The 26,458-nt window shown below is 38.0% G+C and overlaps 1 long non-coding RNA gene and 1 pseudogene across 1 annotated transcript; one reads left to right on the forward strand and one right to left on the reverse strand.

The window, feature by feature from the left end:
• Positions 1–8,984: 8,984 nt before the first annotated feature.
• LOC139712837 (high mobility group protein 1 homolog pseudogene) lies at positions 8,985–11,951 on the reverse strand (annotated as a pseudogene).
• Positions 11,952–13,420: 1,469 nt separating this feature from the next.
• On the forward strand, positions 13,421–22,585 carry LOC139712831 (uncharacterized). Its single transcript, XR_011709600.1, has 4 exons — positions 13,421–13,449; positions 19,763–19,832; positions 20,732–20,796; positions 22,340–22,585. It is a non-coding gene; the product is annotated as an uncharacterized lncRNA (long non-coding RNA).
• Positions 22,586–26,458: the final 3,873 nt, after the last annotated feature.

Raw genomic sequence — 26,458 nt, forward strand, 5'->3', positions numbered from 1 at the left:
ATTTTGTGAATTCTCTTTGTATTTTTCTTGTATCGTTCTACACATGTGACACCATACACTGTAGCAGTCTTCTCATACAGCAGTGACAGTGCAGACTTCAACAATTCACAACTTTTGAACGGATTGTCCAATTTCCTCAAACGTTCACTGATGTGTTTCGCTGCATTCACTCAATCCTTACATATTATGAAGGTGAACTTGTCCTTTAAAGGGATCGTATAGTTTTGGTTGAGACCTAATTTCAGGTTTCTAACATTTTTTAGAGAGATAATGAGAAACCTCTTATGAAATATGAAAGAGCATGTAATTCCATGAGGAATTCAACGTTTATTTGATGAAAATTGGTTTTGAAATGGCTGAGATAGCTAAAACAGAGCGATTCTAATAAGTGTGGGACCCACACTTTATTACGATCGCTTTGTTTTACTTTGTTTTTGGATGTTTCGGTCATTCCAAACCCGATTTTCATCAAATAAACTTTGAACTCCTCTTAAAATGGTATGCTCTGTATACTATTTCATAAGTGTTTTCTTGGTATCTCGCAAAAAGTTCAATGCCCTTCTCATCTCCACCAATACTGTACTATCCCTTTAATGATCATCATGAAGATTGATTAAGAGCGTACACTAAATAATTTCCTTATTTGAGAGTACAGTAATTCAGTGCCCCCAATTCTACGACGATCGCGAATATGTATACAGGAGGAATCATGTGTATCTTTCTGTAATAAATATACTAAAGAGATCAGTGGGGATGTCCCTGAAATAGACTTCACTCGTAACATTGTGTGGATAAGGATCATTGTCCAGAGTGAAATAGCGCCGTCAACGTCATACCTTCCTCGATCTCCTTCTCCTCCAATCAAGTGATAGGATTTGTGATAGTGGCAAAATCACCAACCTTTCCATCCATCTCGAACTCTGGGAAGTGAAAGGTCATCCTCTGAAGGGATTGTCTGCATTCCCCCCCCCCCCCCCCCCCCCCCCCGGAAAGCAGTTTTAGACCAACTTCGTTGGGGACATTCCACTTCAACGTACCCTAGAAAAGAGGAGCACTATTTTTTAGAATTTAAACGTTTAGATCAATTGAGACGCAACGCGCGGGGTCATCCCACGAGACCGACACCCACGAGTCATACGGGCTACGAATTCGACATTGAATAAAGGTCCATGAGTCATACAACCCACGAGTCATACAGCCAAGGAATTCGACATTAGGCAAATAATCAGGAGGTGGGAAGAGACACTAGGTAAACAAGGCCCACGAGTTCGAGTACAGAGAATGCAGAATCTTTTGCGAGTACAAATTTCATAATTCAAAACCTTTAACTGTATTGTTGCTATCAATCGACCAATTATACTTATCAATGCTACGTTTTTTGTTTTTGTTTTTACTTCCTATATTAACGTGGAAGCATCATCATCACTAAGCACAGAAAACCCACTGAGTATATATTGAAATAGGCAGTATGCTATAGGTAGCAACTAATTTTGCAGGGCAGCTCATCAATAAAGGTTGATGAACCCATACTTTTTGGTTACAGCTCGTATAGTAATCGAATTAAAAATTCTAACACACAATTGTACAATGCTGTACTCAGTAGTGATTGTGATCTACGTTATTTTCAGATGATTTTGGAAAAAACCGAAGTTTTCTGCGTTAACTTCCAGTGTTGTGTTGAGATGGTTTACGGCATCACGAAGGAAAAAGAAAGAGCTCTGAAGGCTTCTTGCTTTTAGCTGGGCAATTCAAAACAAACCAAAATTCATTAATCAGAGAGTTGAAAACATATCGGAATTGAAAAAAAACTAGAAGGAGGAGGAGGAGAACTATAAGTATATCCTTTTCATTATCTCCATAAAGTCTTTTTATAGCACGCAGTCATTCAAAGTACAACTGTACCTCCAGAACAAATCCATATTTCAGATATTTATAAAGAAAGATACCCCCCAGAAAAAGAAGCAAAACATGGGTTCAGATGCTACACTGACTTTGGTATGCCAGTGGAGGTTGCTATCACACAAGGTAAGGAAAAAAACTGTAGTCGTGTACCTCCATAATTGATAATCGTATACAAATATACTTTGCCTTTTGCCTTGAGAGTTTCTGGTTAAAATTAGGGGTGAAGGTGACACCGAAGCCTATAGTTTTAACCAGAAATTCGAAATTAGGCAGAGTATATTTGTTTTACATTTTGGATGAAAAATGTAAACAAAAGATTTGGGAAATGTGAATGAGGCGAGAAGTCTTGTGGTGGATGCGATGTTGTGGAAGGATCCTATACACTGACAGCAAGAAGCAAAATTTCTTTGTGATGTCACAATGGGCCGAATGCATAAACGCTAGCAATTGCTTGTGCTAGCCTTTTACTCGAATCCGTATGCATAAAAACAAGCAATTGCTTGCAAGCAGAAGCTTTTGCTAGCAAGCACAAGCTATTGCTTGCTGCCCGCAAGCAATTGCTTGTGCTAGCCTTTTACTCGAATCCGTATGCATAAAAACAAGCAATTGCTTGCAAGCAGAAGCTTTTGCTAGCAAGCACAAGCTATTGCTTGCTGCCCGCAAGCAATTGCTTAGAGACCAAGCATTTGCTGAAAAACGTATGCATAAAACATACCATTTGCTAGTTCTTGCTAGCAATTGCTTACGATTTTCCAAGCTCTGTAAAATGAGCTTGAGCTTTTGCTTAACCGGAACGTTCCCTTTTAAGTATCATTTTCAAATTTATGAAAGAAAGACCACACTTGTGAAGGAGTGGTATAAATCTACAAGAAATTACTCATAAGTAGTGTAAGAAACTTTTTCATTTCAACAACGGGAATGTCCAGTGGTTAGCACGCAGAATGTGATGAAAAACAGGTAGGATGTCTGACTTTGGTGGAGAGCGAGGAGACCTCTCTCTCCACGTGTGATCTGGCTGCTGTAAGCTGCAGTGATGGGAATCAGCCAGTAATACGTGTGTGTGTATAGATGTGTGTGTATGTGTCTGTGTGTGCATTTCATAGCTCTTCTGCTATGTCAGGAAATGTTTCCACACACACATGCCCTTTCAAATACATGCTGCCACACTCGCCTTTGTTCTTGTGTTCGCACAGGCGTGACATCCCTTTTGTTGAAAACGCAAGCAATTGCTTATGCGGGACAAGCAAAAGGTATTGGCATAAGCAAAAGATTATGCATATGGATTTAAGCAATAGCTTGAGCTAGACCTCTTGCTAGACGAGCTTGTGCTTTTGCTTGAAGCAATTGCTTGTTTTATGCATTCGGCCCACTTGCTTTTTGTTCGTAATCTTTACATTTCACAGAGTGACGGACTGGTACGAAGCAGTGCGCGATGTCATAATTGCGTTGTGATGTCACAATTGTTGTTGTTTTTTTTTTTAGAGAAATTGTTTTCGAAGTGTGCAGTGACCGTACGTACGAAGCAGTGCGCAATGTCATAATTGCTGTGTGATGTGTATTGCTACATTTCAGAGAGTGACGGTACGAAGTATTGCGCGATGTCATAATTGCTTTGTGATGTCACAATTGTCTTGTTAGAAATTGTTACATTTTAAAAAGTGCAGTGACGGTACGAAGCAGTGCGCGATGTCATACGATTGCTTTGTGATATCATAATTGTTTTGCTTTAAATTGTTACATTTCAAAGAGTGACGGTACGAAGCAGTGCGCGATTACAATTGCGTTGTTACATCATTTCACAAATAGCATAGGCCTACAATTTGGAAAATGTCGTCATAAAAAGTGACGTCATTTTGCAAATAGTACGCAATTGAGTGTCAAACATGCCAACATTCTGACATAGCTGAAAATACCTATACGTGAAGCTCTTTCAACCAATCACTACAGGATAAGTTTTATATCCTAACATTTATTTTATACCCTAAGGGGGAACAAAATCGACATCAATGCTGGCAGTGCGCCGTCAGTGTGTACGAGTGACAAAAGTTGTATTTCGCCCTCTACGGTACAAAAGTCAAATCATGCGGTCAAATCATTACTTTTTTTCTTCTGTTGTGTCCATCCACTGATCTCTGAAGGGAATATCGATATTCCCTGTAGAGATCAATGGTTCTGTCGAGGCCCAGTCTGAAGCGCAACAATCATGAGCCCCCACCACCTCCCAAGCACACACATACGCACGCATTCGTTGACACAGTGAACCACAAAGAAAAGAAAAGAAAGAAAAACAAAGCAAAACAAAAGCAAAACTCAAAACAAAACAGCAATCATTATTGATATTGGATGATGTATCTGTACATAATATATATATAATACATGTATATGTACATAATCTGCACACTAAATCCATTCTGGAAACGTGACTTCCTGTTCGAGTTGACTGTAAGAACATCAGAATGGACCGCTCAGAGTGGAGATTGAATTACAATCAGACATAAAATGAGACCAATGTAACGTGTAATTATGTCTCTTGGGGTGTCTTTACATCCCCCGCAACCGCGTGTTCAAATATATGAGGTGACATCCAGGGTGACATCATTACCCATTATCCTCTCGCAACTCAAACCTTTCTTCTTCTTCTTTTTTCTTTTTGAGCAGGCAAAATAATAATCATCAGGGGCAGATCCAGGAATTTTATAGAGGGGGCGGGGTGCAAAGCGCGCGCAGCACGGAGGTGGAAGGAGTGTCGCCCTCCCACGGTAGGGATATTTCTTCTTTTATTTATGTTGGTCGTCGTGCAATTTCATGCATACTTTTCATTAAACAAGAAAAAAAGAAAGAAAAAAGAAAGGGGGCACCCGGCACGTCCCCCCCCCCCCGGATCCGCCACTGATCATTATATATTGTGAGGCACCTGTTTTTGGTTAACTGTTAGAAAATACAACCCCGTCCCTTCAAGAGGCATGGATATAAAGAGCTTGATCGCAAAGCCATTTTCAAACATTTCAAGGTTTAAGTCAAACATCATGTAGAGCTAATTAAATTTTTCCAGCGATACCACACTTATTACATATCAAGGAATATTCTTGAAGTCATGATTTTAAAAAGATCACATACATTGTATATATTTTCTTATTTTCTTTGGTTTGCAGCTTTAAACGTTAATTTCTCAAATTAAAAAAGAATGGAGTTAATTCGTTTTGCGATAAAACTCTTCATTAAATGCTGTTTTATAATCAATTATCCATTGATAACAATCTGGTGCGACTGATATATATTCTCCTGTTTTATTTTATTATTTCATTTGATCTGGTCTTATTGAACTTCCGAGATTCCGAGACTTACAAATAATTTAATACTGTTGATGAAACTTCAATTATTTGTGTGATTTCACGTCATTCATAAAAGTCAAGCCATTAGACATCAAAACAGTGACTCTTGGCATGTTCTGTTGAAGAACGAGAGCATTAAAATACCGGCTTATTAGACAAGTTAATCTTGTTGACACAGGCATTTCACATACCACCGGTGAAATCTTTTTGTTTTGTTTTGTTTTGTTTTTTTTTAGTTTTCGTTTCGGATTTTGTTTTTCCCCGGAGGTAGTCTGCATTCATGTCGGACTCATCCGGAGTGAAAATATAGTGTTTTTACAGCAAACAACCCACTACCCATCTCTTTCCATGGGCCCATTATGTCGAAAAACACGAACTCTAACAGCAATCAGCACTATGATTATATCTAAACGTGATATAACTCACAAATTTCACGTCCTTGTCCCTGATAAGATACATGGTCACAAAGTAAAGATGTGAAGCAGATGGCTTGTACCAGATTACAGAGGGTTGAATCATCAGATACAATGTAGTGGCATGGAGGTGAGACTGGATGGGTGAAAGACATACATACACACATACATACACACATCCAGCCATCTATCCATCCATTCATAGCCAATATACAAACGTACATACACACATACATACACACATACATACACACACATACATTACATAAAAGTAAGGTTATACAGTCTACACGCATACGTACGTACATAGGCCTACATACATACATACATACATACATACATACATACATACATATACATACATACATGCATATACAATGTACATACATTCATGTATAGATATACATGGTGGTTTTTGAAAGGAGAGAAAGAGGAGGGGGAGGTGGACAGGAGATAGGGAAGGACAGAGGGTTGGAGTACACGCTGATAGTCTACTTAGTACACCTTCTGAACCTTGCCAAGAATACTTACAACCTTACCTAATTAATACAAGTGGGGTACCTCGTTAAAAAATGCTTTCCAAAACAACTGAAAGCCATCTTCATTTGGCGCTATGACATATCGACACGATTCCATCTTCCTTTTAGCTTTCAAAAATGATATTGGAATAAACTGATACAGGTGAAAGCGTCGAGCTGGAGGGAAGACTAACTTGGCTTGACAAAACACGCTACACCGCTGGTCACGGACAATAACCTCCTTATTGTGGTGGCAGGCACATTTTTTCAGGTCAACTTTGTAACCCTGAAAGCCAGAAAGGGAACTGGGGGATGTCGTACACAATATTGTGCAGGGCAGTTATGAGAGTCCGGGCTGTTGACTAGTACCAGTCACCTCCCTGCTAGTACCAGTAAACTCATGTCAAGCTAAATCAGCGAAATTTGGGAAGGATTTCAGATTTCTACATTCCGAGGTTCCTTTACTCTAACTCATTTGCAGGCTATGCATAATGTTGCAGGTGTTTGCGAATATCAAAATTTGGTGTTAAAATTTGCCGCAGAGGCAGAGCGATCGTTTGTATAGATTTCTCCCTTTACACCAGTATTTCCAGGGAGGTGGAAAGAGAACCACTTCCTATCCCGGCATTTCTGCATCACCCTACTTAAAATAAGCGAATTCACGTGCACATTGGTACAAATGACCCTTCTTTTTTATCAGTTGGTTAGGCACTGGGACGTTATTTCAATACGGACACTATTATGTCACCCATCTCGCCGCATTGGCGCACAATGCAAACAGCACGATTGCACGAGCCGTACACGTAACACAGCGTACCCCGCGAACAACGAACGCGAGTGGAGAGCTGGCAGTGTGTGCGCAGACCGACGCTTGCTTACACACAATGGGGTGCCATCGATTCTCAGCAGATGGCGGGAAAATCGGCTAGACGACCCTAGCAACTGACTGGGCTTTGTTGAGCATGATAAGTGATCTTGAAATGCCACTTGCACGTTCATGTACTTCAAACATTTCTCACTTTAGTTCAAGATTGCCAAAATGGAATAGAAAGTTAACTGTTCCTAATGATCACATGGAAAAAAGGAAATACTTTGTACAGTACAAATTTTCATAAGACATTGCCTATACAATACAGATATGAATGTACAAGTATGTACACTGTATGTATGTATGTATGTTATATGTATGTATGTATTATATATGGGCCTACACAATTCCATTGTATATTTAGTATAAAGGGATCATTAAAATATGCAACTTATCACCACCGGTGGTATGCTCAGTAAATGGCATTACTGAAAACAAGTAGGGCCTACATACACAGTCAACTTTACTTTATGAAAACTGCAATCATAACACACATAAGTAGGCAATGGCACCTGTATCTTGTTCACAGACAAAGTTCACCCAAATATACAATGTATGTGGATTGAGTGAATGCAGCAATAATGCCAATATGTTTAGCGATCTTGGTAGAACATATCAGTGAAGTTCGAATCTTACAATCCCTTCAAAAGTTATGAATTTATAAACATTTCTCTCCTGCTATTGCTGGGCAAGGAGACTACAACAGCTTGTGACATTCGTTGACAATATAAAGAAAACAGAGAATTCCTCAAAATTTTATTTTTTATGAAAGGCACACATTCCCTCGAGTTGTTCATGTTACAGGAAAGGGTAAGTTTGTTCCCTCTGCTTTCTAACGAGTTATGCGAGTGCTCTATCACTTTGCTAGAAATATGAAAACATGCTGAATTATATATATAGGCCCTATATATATTTGTGACATCACAAACTGTTGTCTTCTCATCTAGGAATGGCGGCACTGAAATTCACAACTTTTGAACAAATAGTCTGATTTCCCTCAAACTTTCCTGGATGTGCTCTAAAATTGCTACTTTCAATTAACCCACAAATACAATATTTGGTTGAACTTGCCTTTTACTAGTAACTATCCATAGAGTCTTTAGTTCTCAGTATGATACTACTACTACATGTACCAGTAATATTTGTGAGGAGAAAATTAACTACATATAGGCCTACACATGTATTCCTGCATTTACAACATGTCTGTCTCCAACATCTAATTACTTGAATGATTCAAAATTACAACTGTCTCTGCCACTGGTAACTAACAAAAGATACACAGGCCATTACACATGAGCACAAAGGAGAACACGTATACAGACAGACAGACAGGCAGACACAGACACACACATGCTCCTTTTCTATGCACTCACTTCATAAATCCCCCTCCCCCACACACACACACACAAACACATGTTCAAACACTCATTACCACAAAATATAACACACACACACACACACACACACACACACACACACCATACACAGGGTGCTTTGTCTGGACACAATGTAATGAAGTAGCAAATCATTATTGCCTAACTCAATTTACAAAAAAAAAAAGATAAATTGTCTCTTAAATATTTTCAGTACATGTCTAGTTTTAAAAAAATGAATAAATTAATTCAAAGAGAAATATAAAAATGACCAAATATATGATAAATAAAAAACAAAAACACTTCCTGTAGTCCTAGAAACATTACTGGCAAAGCAGTTGTACACACCACATCATTCTTAATGTGTGGAGCTAGGGAAAATGCCTTGCATTAAACACAGGCACCCAGAAAATCACTAGTGCACCGAATGCAGCGTACGAGTATTTTTGCAAACATTTTTAACCGAAGTGATATCGTGTCAGAAGCTTTCTGGACTAGAGTATCTAGATGAAGAAGTAATGACCCAGATGAAAATACATTATGGATAGGAGAAACACAGGAAATATTCTGGTGAGCATGTCAAGTTGAATTAAAAATGTTTATTTGTGAAGCCCCTAAACAAATTGACTGATGATGAACAAATGTACATTGAATTCATTTCTTTTGCAAACTCACAACAATGAAAGGGCTAGATTAAAATGTCTCTTCACATGTACAGTGCGTGCATAGGACACAAATTAAGAGGATGGTCAAACTACACAAGACTAAAAAAAAAAAGTTAGATACAGTCATATACAATATACAGTAACAAAGTTAATGTCAACACTTTAATATGGTTTGTACAAAACTCTGAACATATGTCTTTTGAAATTGTTACAAATTCATCGAACTTGTCATCAATTGTGTGGAATGGAAACAATGCATGAACATCTCTCTTCTAAGATTACAGACGAAATAACCGAGCCAGCCAACACAATAGAATGCAAGTCACTTCAACTGTTAGCAAAATATACATCTTTGCAGAATATTTCAACGCTCTTCTCAATGGTCGTCCATCCAGCATACAGATGAGGCACAATTTCTGGTATAAATAAAGATGTGAACTTGGAAGATGGTATCTGTCTGTTCACTGTACTGACATTTCTACATTAGCTTTCTGCCTGTGATGCAACAAATGATTCTTGACTCTCACAAGCACAGGTTTTATGGTTTTGTTTTGTTTTCCATCAAAACCTGTGAGAAAGATAGATACAGAGACTACAAGATAACTACACAGAAAACCACAGAATAAAATGAAAAGCCAGGAAGACTACGCAAATTCAGTTCAAAATAACAATGCTCACCGAGCACTATGTGAAGCAACATTACTCTTCTAAGTGTCCATTCATCAAATGCAGCTGGGTAATTATTTGCATTGTATCCAATTCATGCTGGCGTATTAAAAAAAAAAAAAACTCTGTCAATTTTTAAATTTTTACTGTCGAGTGAGGTGACAGATTCAAATGCTGATACCCGTACTCATATACCAGAGACACAGAAGCCAATCATCCTAACAGTGTTGAGCAAAAAAGTGCATTTCTTTTATGTTGATTGTTACATCTGACTTGAAGATCTGTACAGAGAGCATGGCTACTACTCTAAAAAATATACATGTGACTTAAAAAAAGTTAAAATGACATTTGCATTCTACTTGGAGCCATACATTCCAGGAGAAACAATTACAACACATCTTTGAAAAGTCTTAAATTGTAACACCTGACAGAAGTAAATATGCATGGTTTCTGCTGCAAGAAAAGGAAAAAAAAAAAGCTGGAATATTTACAGAATACTTTATACAGAATGCAACCTATGGTAGTTAACATTCACAGATTATTTTAAAAGGCGCTAATGCATCATATCTATGGTGAGATTTACAATACAACCAATAAATCCAACTGTCATGAGGGAAAAGGGACTAGATTCTACACCAGTACGTAGCACCAGAACAGCAACAAGGGTCTACTGTCAGTTTGATATTCTCACTGTCAAGTCATACTTATCAGTTGAATAAAGACATTAAAAAAAAATACTTGTTAATGTGAATAGGTCAAAATGTGAGCTAGGGTTCAAATTTGTATACCATTTCTTCTCTGCACCAGCACTGGACTTACTTTTCATTTTGGCGGATTGAGAAAAACTATACAAAGTGACTTCAAATGATCAAAAACAACAACCATGGACCTGTAAGTTGTTTTTTTTTTTTTTCTTTTTTTGTGTGCAGGCAATGAAATCAAGACCCAGAATGCAACTCCAAAATTTTGCCTTGCAGTTTTGTCTTGCAATTACTGGTCCAAGAGTCATTATCCTAACTTAACACATTTTTTGATCCTTCTGGACATTAACTTGAAATGCAAGTGACTAACGTTAGACAGTTTGTCTCATTTTACCAAAGTTGGTGTACACTGCAGCACAATACAGATGTTCGTCAAACAAATAAATACTTGAAGTCAACTCTACAAGACAAGCATCAATCACATCAGTACATAGATTCTACACACTATTAAAAAAAGAAAGAGAATTACAGTGAATCAGAATTGTTTGATCAGAGTCTTAAACTTGTTGGAGCTCTGTTGCCTGCGAAGCTTTTGCAGTGGTTGAGAAATAGGCAATCACTTCCATTGACATTGGTTTGCCTTTCTTCACTCAGACATTCACGGTGATGCATTAGGGTCTCAGCGCAGTCCGAAACACTCCTCACTCCTCATCGCTGTCGGAGTCAGAACTCGAGTCGTCAGAGCTGGAGTCGTCAGAAGAACTGGAGCTGGACGATTCTTTCCTCTGCTGCTTCTTCGTCACTTTGGGCTTTGATGCTTTGAACTGGGCCATCTCTCGCAGGTAGCGCTGCTTCTCCTGGGCAGCCTCAGCCTCATACCGCTGCTTCGTGGCTGGGGTGACGACCTTCCACATGCCAGCAAGCTGTTGAGCCACTTGCCCAACAGAGAAATCTGGGTTGGCCTTCTTGATGGCAGCCCTCTCGTCTCGGCTGAAGAGAAAGAAGGCCGAGAGATTCCTCTTGGGTGCATCTGGGTCCTTCTTCTGCCTTCGTCTGCCTTTCTTCTTGTCACCCTTTGGAGGGACGTAACTTGCCATCTCACGATCATATCGGAGCTTATCTGCAGCTGACTTGTCATTGAATGGCCGCTTATCACTTTCGCTCATATTTCTCCATCTCTCGGCACAATCCTTGGAAAACTCGGTGAAAACCACTTGCTGTTTCGAATCTAACTGGCTCCTCCTATCCTGCACAAAGTAAGCGTAGGCAGACATGCGACCACGGGGCCGGTTGGCATCCCTCTTCTTTCCCATTTTTGTCGAGATTGCGTTTACTTACTCGAAGAAATAGAGCACTGACTTTCCAGTCGATCGTAGTACTTTTAAAGTTCAATTTGAGTCCACTTAAGAGGGTGTTTGAGGGTGTCTAGGTAGGTAGTTCATGCGGTGTACATGAACACAACGTGTTGAGTGCAAGAGACGCTGTGTAGATAATGTGCACACGCTTTCTATGGAGTTTCTGCACGTGAGGTCCGTTTGTGCATGCAGTATAAATGCACGGCAGTACAACTCAGTACAATGCATGCATATGGCGCCAAATGCACATATCGGACAGCGTGCTGACGCCAAAGAGCAGTACACATATGCTAATACAGGCTGAATTCAGAGAGCTTATTGGGCCGCATGATGTCTATGGTATCTCTAGGAATCAAATAACCAATACGTCCACGCGCTGCTTCCTTCCTAGTACAATAGTATAATACAAGTACAAGATGTTATGAGTTTATCTGTCATCTGTTCCCGCATTCGCATTTCATTTTAAAATGCACAATTTTAGTGGAACGAATGAATACGAAAGTGGATATTGGGAAAGAAATACACAGCAAAGTCCAGAAAACCGTTTTGAAGATATGTCGAAGTTCTTCATGAAAAATAAACCAAATGCAAAGAGGCTACAACTAAAAAAAAAGAAAAAAAAAAATCATATCAGGAACACTCTAGTATAGACGCCTAATATTGTTGTTGTTGTTGTTGATGCGGAGAAGGATGATAATGATAATAATAATAATAATAATACTAATAATGATAACAATAATAAACGATATGATGATGATGATACTACTACTACTACTTGACTACTACTACTACTACTACTACTACTACTACTACTACTACACAGTACTACTACTACTACACTACTGCTGCTGGCTACTGCTACTACTACTACACGGTACTACTAGCTACTACTCATAATCATAATATTTATGTAGGCCCTACCTTTCTGGATAAGAAAATGCTTCTTTGTTACATAAAATTTGTGTGAGCGGCCTAAAAGAAACCGAGAAACTATGATAGAATTGAAGTAACTAACTTGATCAACTTGACCCAATACATATCACTCTTAAGTTCTTCCAAGTAAGAAATTATAAACATTCTTCGAAGAAAAAAAATGCATCACCCAAACTTGAATATTCTCATATTTGTTTGTGGGTTGGTTTTTTTTTCTTCTTCTAGTAAACACTGTGTATCCTTGCTTGAACACGCTAGAAGAAAATGGTATGGTGGATGAAGTATAAAGGTCTGAATAGTGAGCACTTCGGCGTCTGAGTGCGTGCGCTGTACTGGCAAGTTCACTGTACTCCAATTTTCAATGAACAAGACCGAGTGGTAAAAGCTACAGTGACATGAATGGGTATGCAGTCTTGCTTTCCGTTCTTGCAACAGAAAAATAACATCGTGTTTTGTTGTTTAGTCTGTTGATGAAATTTGTATTTACACCCCTTCAGGGACTGCCTTTTGAACAGCAGTGATTTGCAGTAACTTGCTCGGACTTTCACCACGTTGCCTACCATCAACCATCCCCTGGGTGATGCGACTCTGTGCAACCAAACACTACCCCACTCAACAACCCTTGACGCAAAATTTAGCCTCTAATTTTAGTTACAGAAATATTTCTTTATTCTGACGCCCTCTCTCGATCGATCTTTTTCATTATCCGTTTGCCAATACAGTGTGAGTGAAACGTCAAGTCAATCCAAAATCCTTCCCAATCTTCACTTCTGTGCAATATTTTGTCATATGTTGTAACGTTTATGTATGTTGATATTTTTTGTTAAATATACAATGTGCAGGTGGATATTAGGATACACCATACAACAGATATTAAAAGTTTTAAGTAGACCTATACAATTCTTCCGCTGGAAAAGTGTAGTCCCATTCGTTCGTTCATGTTTCGGGGATGGGAATCAGCTGGGAATACTGTACACAGTGTACTGTGCAAATGAAGTGTTATCCGTGCACGCACGTAGATTCTAGTCGTATTTGCCACTGTCCATGTCGATGAACGTCTATCTATAGCTGTAGATTTCTAGGCCTAAGTAAATGGTGTGGCAGAGAATAGGGAAGGGCTGTGTTCTCGTTCGTGGAAACATGCCCATTTATTGTGGACTTGAACGTTAAATGTTTAGATAAGAACAACTAGAAACTTACTACACGTCATTGGATCTAAGTCTTGTAGTAAGAATAGATTCTAACTCGGTGTGGATTCAGTGTATATGTGCCATAATGCGGTAAATTATGCACAGAATCGGGTACACAGGGTGCACAGGGTGTGTAGGGTTGGACCTACTACTCGTCGACCGCCTAATGTTTATTTGCTTGATAAGAATATTTGACACTGAAATTCACGTAAAAAACTTGACCTACGTGATTGAGAAAATCCAGCTCTATCAAATGCCGTTGTTCCTTTTCGATTCGAAGTTTCAGTGCAAAAATATCGCCGACAAACTTGCGTGGCCTCGTTTCAGCTCCCCGTGGTAAATCGCGTTATTAGGATCTACCGCTGTTTTTGCATTGACAATGCACGCAAACCAAGTTGTATTGAACACCGAATTGTAGAAAACGTCTACGAAGCTTTTTAGAAACTTCCATAGACATTACATAGTGCTGTTATTACGATACAGTGAAAATATTCATTCGAAATTTTGTCCTTGATTAAAACCATTAATGAACAGTGAATTATCGCGTTTTCCCACACCATCCTCATCTACCATTCAAAGCCAATCCATTTTTATGTGCTTTGAGCGCAGAGAAGTGCGCACTAAGTGTTCGGTGCGCGAATTATGCACGGTCGGTTTAAAAGACGGTGGTCGATATGTAGTACTAGTAGGGCTACCATACAGTTCTGGTCGAGGTGAAGATTTAGCTTTTAACGTTTTGCGAGATATTCAGAAACTACTCTAATGTTATGAGATGTCAAAGAGCATGCAATTCTAAGGGGTATCAAAAGTTTATTCGATGAAAATCGGTTTTGAAAGGACTGAGATATCCAAAAACAATGAGAAACAAAAATATCCTAATAAAGTTGTGGCATGTCGCCTTTTATTATTAGCACTTTTGGTAATCATGTAACGTTAGAAATGCACACCTACCGTTCGCTTCGCCGTTTGTCAATCAAATTTTGTGCAGCTACTGGAGATGCTAAATTGAACCATATTGAGATTTTCATGGAATTAGAATAATAGAAAGCTGAAATGGAAGAAAAATGAGAAATCGAAGCTGAAAAGTACATGATCGCGAACATAATCTCCGAAGTAGTAAGTAGTGCATCGATTTCGCAGAGAACGATGTCAACGATTATAATCGATTCTGGTAGTCTCTAATTAGCCGTTTACTAGATTCTATTTACAATATCGAACACGATTCATGCAATATGTGTAGGGCCTACTTTCTTTTTCTTATTTTTTTCTCATTGTTTCCATTGCTACAATCTTCACGATCTTATCACTATTACTATTCATACTAATACTATTCAAATTATTGATACAGATTATTCATATCAGGATTTGGACATCCTTTCTTTAAAAATTGTGGCAAGTATTGATTTCATCTTGCCAAAAGTTGATAATTTTATAATTTGAATAGTGTTGAATTGAATAGAATGAAGTTGAAGGAAAAGTGGAAGAATAAGGTAAGGCTATTAGGAGGGAGAGAGAGAAAGAGAGAGAAAAGAAGATGAGAAGGAAGTTGAATTCAAAGGGGATTTGTTTCTAGTAGTCTTCATATAGGCCCAATAATAATAAATTAATGAGAATAGTGTTGGAAATAGTGTACAATCATGTTGTAATATAGTGGACTTCATAGTTATAAAGTGCTCATTTCACCTAAAAAGATACTAGTCATGGCACTGTGGAAACAGAATATTGAAATTGACATGGCAATATGTTTTTAATCTATAAGTTCGAATTATAGTACATTGTATAAATAATTGTTTTTATGATAGTACAGACTGTATTCATTTTTCCATTTCATTTTTTTAATTATGTATTCAAAAACTGCAACCCCAATATTTGCTTTTGTTTTGTAGTAAAGGTCCATTTTATTGTGCAATATTAATGATAGATATCATTTTCTTTCTTTTTTTCATATATCTTTTACTGTTTTGTACACATATTATCCTTCGATCATTTAGTCAGCAAAAAATGGCGGTAGATATACAGTCATATGCACACAAAGGAGAAAATTAACTAAAACTGATAAAAAAACAGATGCATCAAGATCACTTTCTTTCTTCCACTTTTTACTGTCAAGCCGACGTAATTTTTGTGATTAAACACCAAACAAGCGGCTGTATCACAGACTGCAATAATCGATTATCATCGTTTTATCGCTCTTCCACATAATCGATCATCCATCATGCTACGCTGACACAGCCGTCGATCGGCGTACTTTTGAGTCAATGAATCAATTGGCTATGAAATTTCATGAAACCGTCAGATATGGTCCATCTTGACATTTCTGATAGCCACAAGAAGTTTTCATTGACAAACTATTGACGAGGAAATGGTAGGTGTGCATGGTGTGCATTTCTACATGATTACCACACTTTTTTGGATATCTCATCCATTTGAAAACCAATTTTCATCAAATAAATGTTGAATCCTTCTTAAAATTACATGCTCTTTCATATTTCATAAGAGGCTTTTCATTATCTCACTTAAGAATGTTCAAAACATGAATCCCTACCTCAACCAGTACTGTACAGTCCCTTTAAGACACGGTTAGGCCAGGGAGGCATTTCATGAAGGATAAAATATCTGACAAGTTTTGAGAAATTCTTTAGTCTGATTGGCTGATTTCTCTGAACTTGTCGGATATAATTGACTTGTCGGACATAATTTTATCCGACAAGTTCCTTCATGAAATGCCCCCCTGATGATGTTCGAGATTGTCATTGGGCAATCCTGCATTCTTGGGTTTTACGCCGTTTTAGGTGGCTGAATATAGGCTTCCAACTTCAGCACAGCCATAATAATGTAATTTACCCCTGCTAACGTTAGTACTAACTGTTACATGTAGGCTCTGTAGTAGTAGTAGTACAGTAGTACTATTGCGTTACCGTAGTAGTATTGAAAACAAAAATAAGTGATGTATCAAAGTAGATTTCCAATATGCATGATTAGATGGAACTGTTAGTGTTGACTGTTACAGTTAACAGTTAGGTGGCTTGTGAAGGTTAGTAGGGTTAACTTGAGTTTAGGGTTAGTTTAAAGGGACTGTACAGTACTGGTTGAGGTAGGGATTCATGTTTTGAACATTCCTAAGTGAGATAATGAAAAGCCTCTTATGAAATATGAAAGAGCATGTAATTTCAAAAAGGATTCAACGTTTATTTGATGAAAATTGGTTTTCAAATGGCTGAGATATATCCAAAAAAGTGTTAATAATAAAAGGCGACATGCCCCAACTTTATTAGTATCTCTTTGTTTCACCTTGTTTTTGGATATCTCAGCCATTTCAAAACCGATTTTCATCGAATAAACTTTTGATATCCCTTAGAACCGCATGCTCTTTGACATCTCATAGAGTGGTTTCTGAATATCTCACAAAATGTTAACAGCTAAATCTTCACCTTGACCAGAACTGTACACACTCTTTAAAGTTTAGGGTTAGTAAAATGTTAGGTTAGCACGCGCACGTTTAGGGGCTGTGCTGAAGTTTAGAAGCCTGAAATGATTACCCCCCTAAAACTCGGGATAGCCCTAACTGTTGTGCATTTGATCGAACTTAAACTATAAAAACAAGCTGCCCATAGGCATAATTCAACCATGATACCATCTGATTTGACCACTGGCTAAATGGTCTAGGTCTATAAGTGTTACTGTTCTGTAGAATATTATAGAGAGCAAGATCAGTTCAGTGTTTAAAGTGTTACTGTTAGGTCTATTGTTTTATTGTCTAGATGCTTTTGTGCGCGGTCGGATTTTGGCATGGGAGGTCGAACCTTGATGCAGGGTTTTCTTTAATTTGATATTTTTGTAGATCTAGGCCTAGATACTGTAAAACGAGGAATGTTCGCGTGCATTATGATTTCGCGAGTGCCAAGATTCGCGAAATTAAAATGCACGCGAAATTATAAATTTCTTGTCTACACTATATGCATTGAACGCCAGTGGCAATTTGGGAAAATTCCATGCCACGAAAAAGGCCGTCGGTTCCAATTCGCGAAAATTTCGTGCTGTGAATATATCATGTTTTACAGTACAATTCGACCTCAATTATCCGGCCTCCTTTTATCCGGAAGTCTCTATTATCTGGACGCGTTCACGCAGTGAAGGACCTTTTTTTTTCATCCAAAAATTGAGAAAAAACAGTGACTTTAACATCTTTTCATGGATCTATTTCACTAATTTCATAAGATGTGCATGATAGGTTTCTCAATATCTAATGAGGTAAAACATGTATGATTTTCACAGAAAGATCTACTTTATTTTTGTGAAGAAGAGACTACAATTTTGCGCAGGCTAGCATAGATTACACCACCGTTGTGGGGTACGCTACCTGCCTAACTGCCAGTGCACTGGGACGGCAGATATATACATTAACATTGTGTCTCCCATATCCGACCAATTCGCTTATCCAGATAAGCGCCGGTCCCGACATGGCCGGATAATCGAGGTTGAACTGTATTAGAACCTCTAGACTTTGTCTACAGTCTAACTATACACAGCCCAGTCGCTGTATAAATAGCGACAGGGCTGTACCGGCACGGCCCACAACACAAAGAGAGCTCAGCGATCGCTTTACGATCGCTTTTGAGTTTTAATACTTGACATCATTTTTTGTCACCTCAAACTCAAATGTAATCTTCATTAATGACACTACATATTATCTAGGTTATCGATATTGACATACACATTTCACAACTTACCGAAAATGAAGATTTATGCAGCATGTGCGAACGGTACATCTGCGATCTGCATGCACTTTTAAATGTCACGCTGTCGACCATGCTGCTACCGAAGAGCGCACGCACGCAATTGATCGAGAATAGATGAATTGAGAATGGATTGATTGAGAATAGATGGTCATGCGTGCATGTCAGTCGGTCTTTTTCCCCCCTTCTCTCTTAAAAAAAAACACAACTATTTGCTCCTTTAGTTGTACTTGATTCGCAGAAATGCTTGTGTATCTAATAATACAAATTTTATGTGTACCGGTATGTTAGGGTGTATAGTAAGTCTTCTACTCATCGACCACCTATTTTTAGATCAACTACACTCGCGCTATGACTTTCTCACATATAAAATCAAAAGTATGCGTGGGACGGGGCGCAGTATGCTGGAACATTCGAACAGGAATACAAATCAGGAGAAATTAGGGGGATACAGGTAAATAACCTAAGGAAACAGGAGGGGAAAAAAAAATGAAGAAAATCCTCATTAGTAATACACGTAATCATTGTTAACACATATTTGCCCATTCACTGGATTTATGTGCTTTTGAATGGGAAAACGGGCGGTCAATTAAAATAATGAGCTTGCACCGGTGTAAAGTAAAAAATTTCACTTGTGTTTGTTACCGATAATTTTGTGCGTACGGTACGAGTCAACAATCTGAGCCCGGTATATGAATCTGCGGTATTTTCTGCCTTGAGTGGAATGAAATAAAGGTGAAACTGGGGGATATTTTCTAAGATAAAAGGTATTTAATCAAAAAGTGGTCGATAAGTAGTAGGTCCAACTATATATTATGCCCCAAATGTGTGTTGTCAGTCTCTCAACCATCCATTGGCATACAGTCGCTGCAAGAGTTATCATTCTGTATCTTTGTATTGGCAAAAGGGTTAAAAGTTCGAAAGACTGAAGAACTGAGTGAATGAATGACAACTTTTATTAGATACCTTGGTTATGGGTAAACTCGGCCACTTGTAATGAGAACACTAGGGGCTGAGTTTACCCATAAATATGCTATCTGTATAATGATACAGACCCTATGCATGCCAATGTAGCTGCACTATTTCCACAACTCCCATTTGTTCTTCCAGTGCTAGTTGAGCAGCAGTCAAACGGAGACAGTCATGGCCAAGTCAAAGAACCACACCAGTCACAATCAGAGTGAGTACATATATTCTCTCTCTCTCTCTCTTCATTATACAAACAAATAAGACACATCACAAAAAATTACATGTCCCGGGGACAATTGTTTATTTCACGTTAGAGAAGCTGAAGAAAGAATTATTTTTTTTGTACTTTAGAAACTGTTCTAGCAGATGTATCTAAAGTGATTAATAAAATAAAATTGGTAATAATGGTATGGTTTTGTATGAAATTTTTCACATTTATAGCAGTTAGCACTCTTATGTACAATGAGAACAGATACAGTGAGATACTGCCAGTGCCAAAGAGAATCTACAAAAACAAACCTAGGATGTAATGACAGTTTTGGCAGTAAAATTCCCTCATACTAACAAATTTATGCCATGCATTTCCAAATTTAACTCGCTATGTCAATTTATTTGTGCCATTAGACATGCCTGATAGACATATTTCAATGTACTGGTAAAAATGTCTCGTAATGATAAAAACTTCGTACACCTGTTTTTGTTTATATAACCCAGTCTATTCTTTTATTCCACAATGAAATACATGTACAGGCAAACTGTGTTAGAACAAATAAGATTTCATTGTTACAAGAAGTTTTCTCAGTACATTCGAAATATACTACTGCAATCAGGCATGTGTATGTCAATTGATATAGCGAGTTAACCTCGGAAATACATTACAAATATTTTTCAGTGACTTCAAGGTATTCCTCAAAGTTCAGTAACATGAATTCCCACATGTATCCCTCTGTGCACAATTGTTTTTACTGTTATAGCTATGACAAGGAGGAAAGTAAGAGAGTGACATTATCCTGATCTTCTCTTTGTATCAAGAGTTCGTTGTAAGATGTAAATCTCAAACCATGCACCTGATACACCTTTTTATGTGTGTCTTCATGTCTGTCTTCACAGGCTTCAAAGCCCACCGCAATGGGATCAAAAAGCCTAAGAAATATCGCTACACATCTCTCAAGGGGGTAAGTTTTCATGTTCATATTGCTCCTTTCTCCCTAGCTGCCAAGCGCTCTTCCTTCTTCCCCCCCCCCACTTCATATTAACATAGCTGTTCAAATTACACCAAAAGATTGTGATTAATTACCTGATTTATGAAAGAAATGACTGTTATAAAAACTGCTGCATTTTACAGATTAATATTAAAATGGAGTAAACCTACATCCCCAAGTCACGGACTGCCCTGTGTTTCACTGTACATAAGCTTAAGTGCAATGTACCTCAAACAAGAACTTATTAATTTGTTCCCAGCTGAACTTACGTGGGCATAGTAGCTTGTATTATTATCACACAGAAATATGGTTTTATAGCCCCACTTTTGAGAAAGGTTAAATTTCTGGCTTTCTGGAACACTTTTTGTGAGTGAACACCTCAGAAGTTAGATACGTTTATAGAATGTACCTGATAGGCTCCACTATTTTTTTTATAATTTATTTATTTATTTATTTTTTTTTTGGGGGGGGGGGTTTGAATCATTATGTCAGTTAGAATATAGAAATAGAGACCATTATCAAGCATTGATGCAGGAGCTTTCTATGGAAAAGGCAGCATTATCACAGTTAAATGCTATTTCCTGAACTAAAAACGACGTGACGTACTCTGCACTCCAGTTGTAGCGGAACATGGTTAACACGAAACTTTCATTACAACAAAGTAACAATACAGGACCCCGAATTATCATCTATATATCTTTGTATACTTTATTGTTCAGCTATGATGAAATTTCAATATTTTAACAAAAGAAAACTGCCCGTTCCAAGGACTTTGTTATACTGGGAGTCACATGTATTCAGTTTTAAAAAAAATTATTCATTTGAGGATGTTCCACCTGTCTAAAGTGGAGAAAAGCACAATGACTACATCCGTCACAATTTTCACACTTCACAAATTTTCAGGAGATGGCTCTTATTGTGAATTGCGTAGTGTTCATCGTGTAGTGAATTGTGTATACTGAATGAGCCATTTACACTGCAGTGGTATGGCTGTAAATGACTGTTAACACAAATGTAGTGTACAAATGTGTATCATTTCCAGGGTGTGAAATCTCTGACTTCGCATCTTGAAAAGGGAAAGTGCTTATCTTTTTTTGGTCTGTCACTGTGGTTGTGGGTTGCAAAGTTAGCCACTTGTGAAATCATCTGAACAGTCCAGTTTGCAAAATGTGCTCACAAAGTGACAAGTGGCATTCATATGCAATGTACTGCACTTTTGGTATGGTAACCTCCAGTAAATCATTACTGAACAGAATGAAAATTTCTTGGTGAGCTTGCAAAAGTACTACATAGACTTGGTTACTGTGTAAGTCATATGTTGGGCAGGTAAAACATTTTCCTTTAGTTCCAGCAGAACTCAGCACAGCGGTATCAGGAATTGACAATGTGTTTTAGGACTTTTACAGTTGTGCCGACATGACACATCTGCACAACGAACTGTAATCTCTGCCTGCATTTGTCCAAGGAGCAGCAGATTTTAATTGAATGCATGCTTGTCCCTCACATATCATTTCAGATGGATGCCAAATACCTGAAGAACATGAGGTTTGCCAAGAAGCACAACAAGCGCCACCCCAAGCCCGCAGAATAAAGACATCTTGTGCAGAGAGACTTTATGGACTCGGGGACAATGGCACTCATGCCACAGTGATTCTTGTCGGAATGCAGCGGACAGGAGCACAGGGATGGGGGGAGGACGTGGGCCAGATTGACTGTGACAAAATGTGAATAAAGTTATCAGCAATCTTACCTTCGCATGCGTAGAATCCCACAGCTGTGTTTATTGTGTTATGGATGTCTGCCTGTCGTGCCGGATGGTGGAAGAGTAAGTGATGCAGAGTCTGCATGCCATGGTAGAGCGAGCATTGCTATATTCTGGTTCTCCTCCTCTATCAACTCCTACACTTGTTTTAATGCTTGTATCCTACAAAGCACTCGGTAATATATTACTTGCCTGGTGGATCAAATTGCTTCCCTAAGTGATATTATCTTCCTTTAAAAAAAAAAGAAGAAATACAGTATCCTCTTTCACATTGCATTCATTTGTTTGAAGGTAGCATCTGGTCCAGTGTTACCTTTTTAACAGGAAAACGATGTACTGCAAAAATGGTGCATAAATTTGTTTTATGTTTGGCACTCAGTACACTTGTAGTTCATGATTGTATGTCCAACGAGAATGGTCAAAAGAATCCCCATTCAAACTTGTGCAGTCGATTCCCGTTCAAACAAATTCCTTGGTACCGGTAGTTTTGTTTTAGTTTTTTGTTTCTGTTATATTTTGTTATAACTGAACAAATAAACAATAAAAGATATAAAGCAGGTGTTTTTGACCTGAATTTTTAATTCGTTGTAACCGGAATTTCATTATTACCGTGTTTATTATAACGGAGTGCACTGTATCGACTTGTCTCATGGAAGAAGAAGAAGAAGAAAAAAATGACAGCAATGTAGCTCTACACACAAGCCAAATAAGGGTTCCCAGAGTTCCATTCGTTTTCAAAACTCTTGATAGTACATGTTGATAGCATTGCTTGACTCTAGTTACGGCCAGATCCATTTCTTTCTGCCTATTCTTCGCATTCACCATCAGAGAGAGGCTCTGAAGTTCAGGGAGTGTTATCTTGGTGTGTGTGTGTGTATGTGTGTGTGTGTGTGAGTGTATTGTGTATGTGCATGTGTAAAAAAAAAAAGTGTATAGGTGTGTGTGTGTGTGTGTGTGTGTATATATATATATAGGTGTGTGTGTATGCTGCACACGAGAAAGCATTTTGTGCCAAAAGTAGGACATGGCAAATGTTGCTGTCTTGTTCTTGGTGTGTTCATTTAAGCTATCTGTGTTTCGGCGATCGTGAATCCTATGTAATTTTAAAAATAAATGTGTGTACAAGGCTTTGAGCACCGTAGCATCTTGAATGAGGCTATCTATGGACTCTTAAGTGGAAGTCCCGAGTTTCTGTCTTATAGCTTGCATACTCCATATCTGGAGCATGAATTTTAGCCAAGATGTCCTTCCTGATCAAGGTGAAAAATTGGTACAGTGCACTCCCGTTATAACGAACACAATTTTGGATACATTGAAGTAAAAATTCAGGTCTCAAATTTATCATCTACAGCTGTATATATCTTTATATGCTCTTTTGTTCGGCTGTAATGAAATTTTGATGTAGTGAAAGAACACTGCCGATCCTGGTCACTTGAGTTGCCTGTATTTGACAGTGCTAGGGTAAATAATACACTGCAAAACCCTCTGGAAACCACGGTGCAAAATGTACTGCAAGAGCCAACCATAGGCATCCATATAAATCACATGATAATCGTTGATGACAAAAATTATAATCAATGGTGAGTCTACTAGATTACACTGGTTACAATCACTTACACCACACCACTATCACTGTTGCTGCTACTCACAATATTTAAAAACAATGGGAATACGTGTAATAACAGTTTACAGTGGTAAATCGTGTGTGTGTGTATATCATATATATATATATATATATATATATATATATATATATATATATATATATATATATATATATATATATATATATATATATATATATATATATATATATATATAGTGCGAGAAGATATATATGTTGAACTATATATAATATATATATATATATATATATTTATATACTTACATATATATAGATATGTGTATCACAAAACAAGCAAGAAGAGAATAATGTGATTTACAACAACAACAACAACAAAAGTGCAAAAATCAAGTTTGAGGAAAAGCCAAAAGTCTGTTTTAGAAATTATGATTTTTTTTTTAATGTATTTTTTTTTTAAGTTTTGTTTAAATCCACGTGCCGTCATCGCTGGATACGAAAGCTTCATCAATTTGTGATGTCACAGTAGTGGAACGATATAAATAATATATGAAGGAAATTCCACAAAATTCATGGGGGAAAATCATTTTTTCGACCTGATACTGACATTTATTAGAGATCATTGTATTCCCACTACCCTCTGAAGCTTAGTCAGAAGCTCTGTCATTATGCTAAACGAAATAGAAATATATTGTACATGGAATTATCTTGATATTAAAATTTTCTTTATATCGTTCCCTACCGTGGCAACCACGATAGTTTTTGTAGCTCTTTATAGCCCGATATCAGATGACGGCACATGGTTTTAAGCAAAACTTAAGAAATGCATAACTTCTGAATGGATCATTAGATGTATATATATTTTTTTGAACATTGCTGATGTGTACCGCTAATATTTCTGCACTCACTATTTATAAAGGCAAATGTACTAATGGGATCTTCGAAATAAAATCAAAGGGAAAATGAGCAAAAGTGTAATTCAATAATACATTGTATAAGTCAGTGGCGGATCGAGGGGGGGGCAACCGGTGCACGCCCCCCCCCCCCTTTATTTTTCGATAAAAGCAAAAGAAATAAAAAGGAAAAAATGAAATGAAACCCGAAAGTGGCACAAGAAATAATAGTTGTGCCCCCCTTTACAGAATTCCTGGATCCGCCCCTGTAAGTGAACAATGAGAATAGAATCAAACTGGGATGGAATCCCGTTCTCTTTGCTCATTTTTCCCGCATATATAGTGACATATTGTATATTGGGTAAATTTCCCTTAAATTCATCTCACTAAGGTTTGGGGGGGGGGGGGGGGGAGTCTCTGGCTGTCCGTCCGTCCTATTTTGTTATTTACATGCAGCTGTTATACATGAGTTAAATGGTCTCAGAGGATAATGCTCTATCATCCGAAAAGGATTTTGAAGGCTAGCAGTGAAACAGAAGCAATGGTCCCGTGAAAAATAAACAAATTTGGGCGCATGCGGATATAGTAATTCATATTTGTTTCAATGCCAGGGGATGATTTTTTACCTCGGATTCAATTAGCACCTCACCTCTAAAGTTAACATCTTGGTCAAGTGGACGTAGTGCATGTGCATTTCCCATTTTCAGGTGAAACCAGTTTGTAGTATAACGGGCACGGATACAACGATCTTTCAGTAATGCGCGATTTTTCCCGGTATACGTTTTTTGACTGATAAATTGTTTGTTTGCTGGCTTGTCTATCTGTTTTTAGCTATGGATTGTGGCACATCTCATTCGATAGAACGAGCTGAATTCAGAAACACATACTGCAGTAACCAGATTTCGTTATAGTATACGAAAGGATTACATCGGAAAGACTGTCGTTCACCTTCTTCTATACCTTGTCCATCGCAATGGGACTTCGAAAAATAAACAGATAAACATGCTGAAGTTGCGACATTTCACAATCACGTAATGAAGATCACACATGACATGTGCACACTGTAAGTAGGGCATGCATCCTGATTGCTTGGGGTTGCATCTTGCATTCATCCTGCATCAACATTTCCTCACGAATCAAACTGGAAATGCGCCATCTATTGAACTCCGCGCAGGGATTTTTGGACTTCTCTACAGCCATCTTTCTAAAAGTTGCCCACCTCCCGCACCTCCCTGCTCTATACCAGGATGATGTTGAATGTTGCTTTTATGATCTACAATTGTACTTTGAAAATGTACAGGAAATATATCCATTAGAGATAAAATCAAGCAAAGCAAAAGAAAGCAAATAATAATTATGAGTAGTCCTAAACAACAATAAGCGTAAAGGCCTAAACAA

This window comes from Diadema antillarum, unplaced genomic scaffold, assembly GCF_040938485.1.
Source record: "Diadema antillarum isolate AM-2024a unplaced genomic scaffold, OU_Dant_1.0 seq00001864_RagTag, whole genome shotgun sequence".
In the NCBI taxonomy this organism is placed as follows: Eukaryota; Metazoa; Echinodermata; class Echinoidea; order Diadematoida; family Diadematidae; genus Diadema; species Diadema antillarum.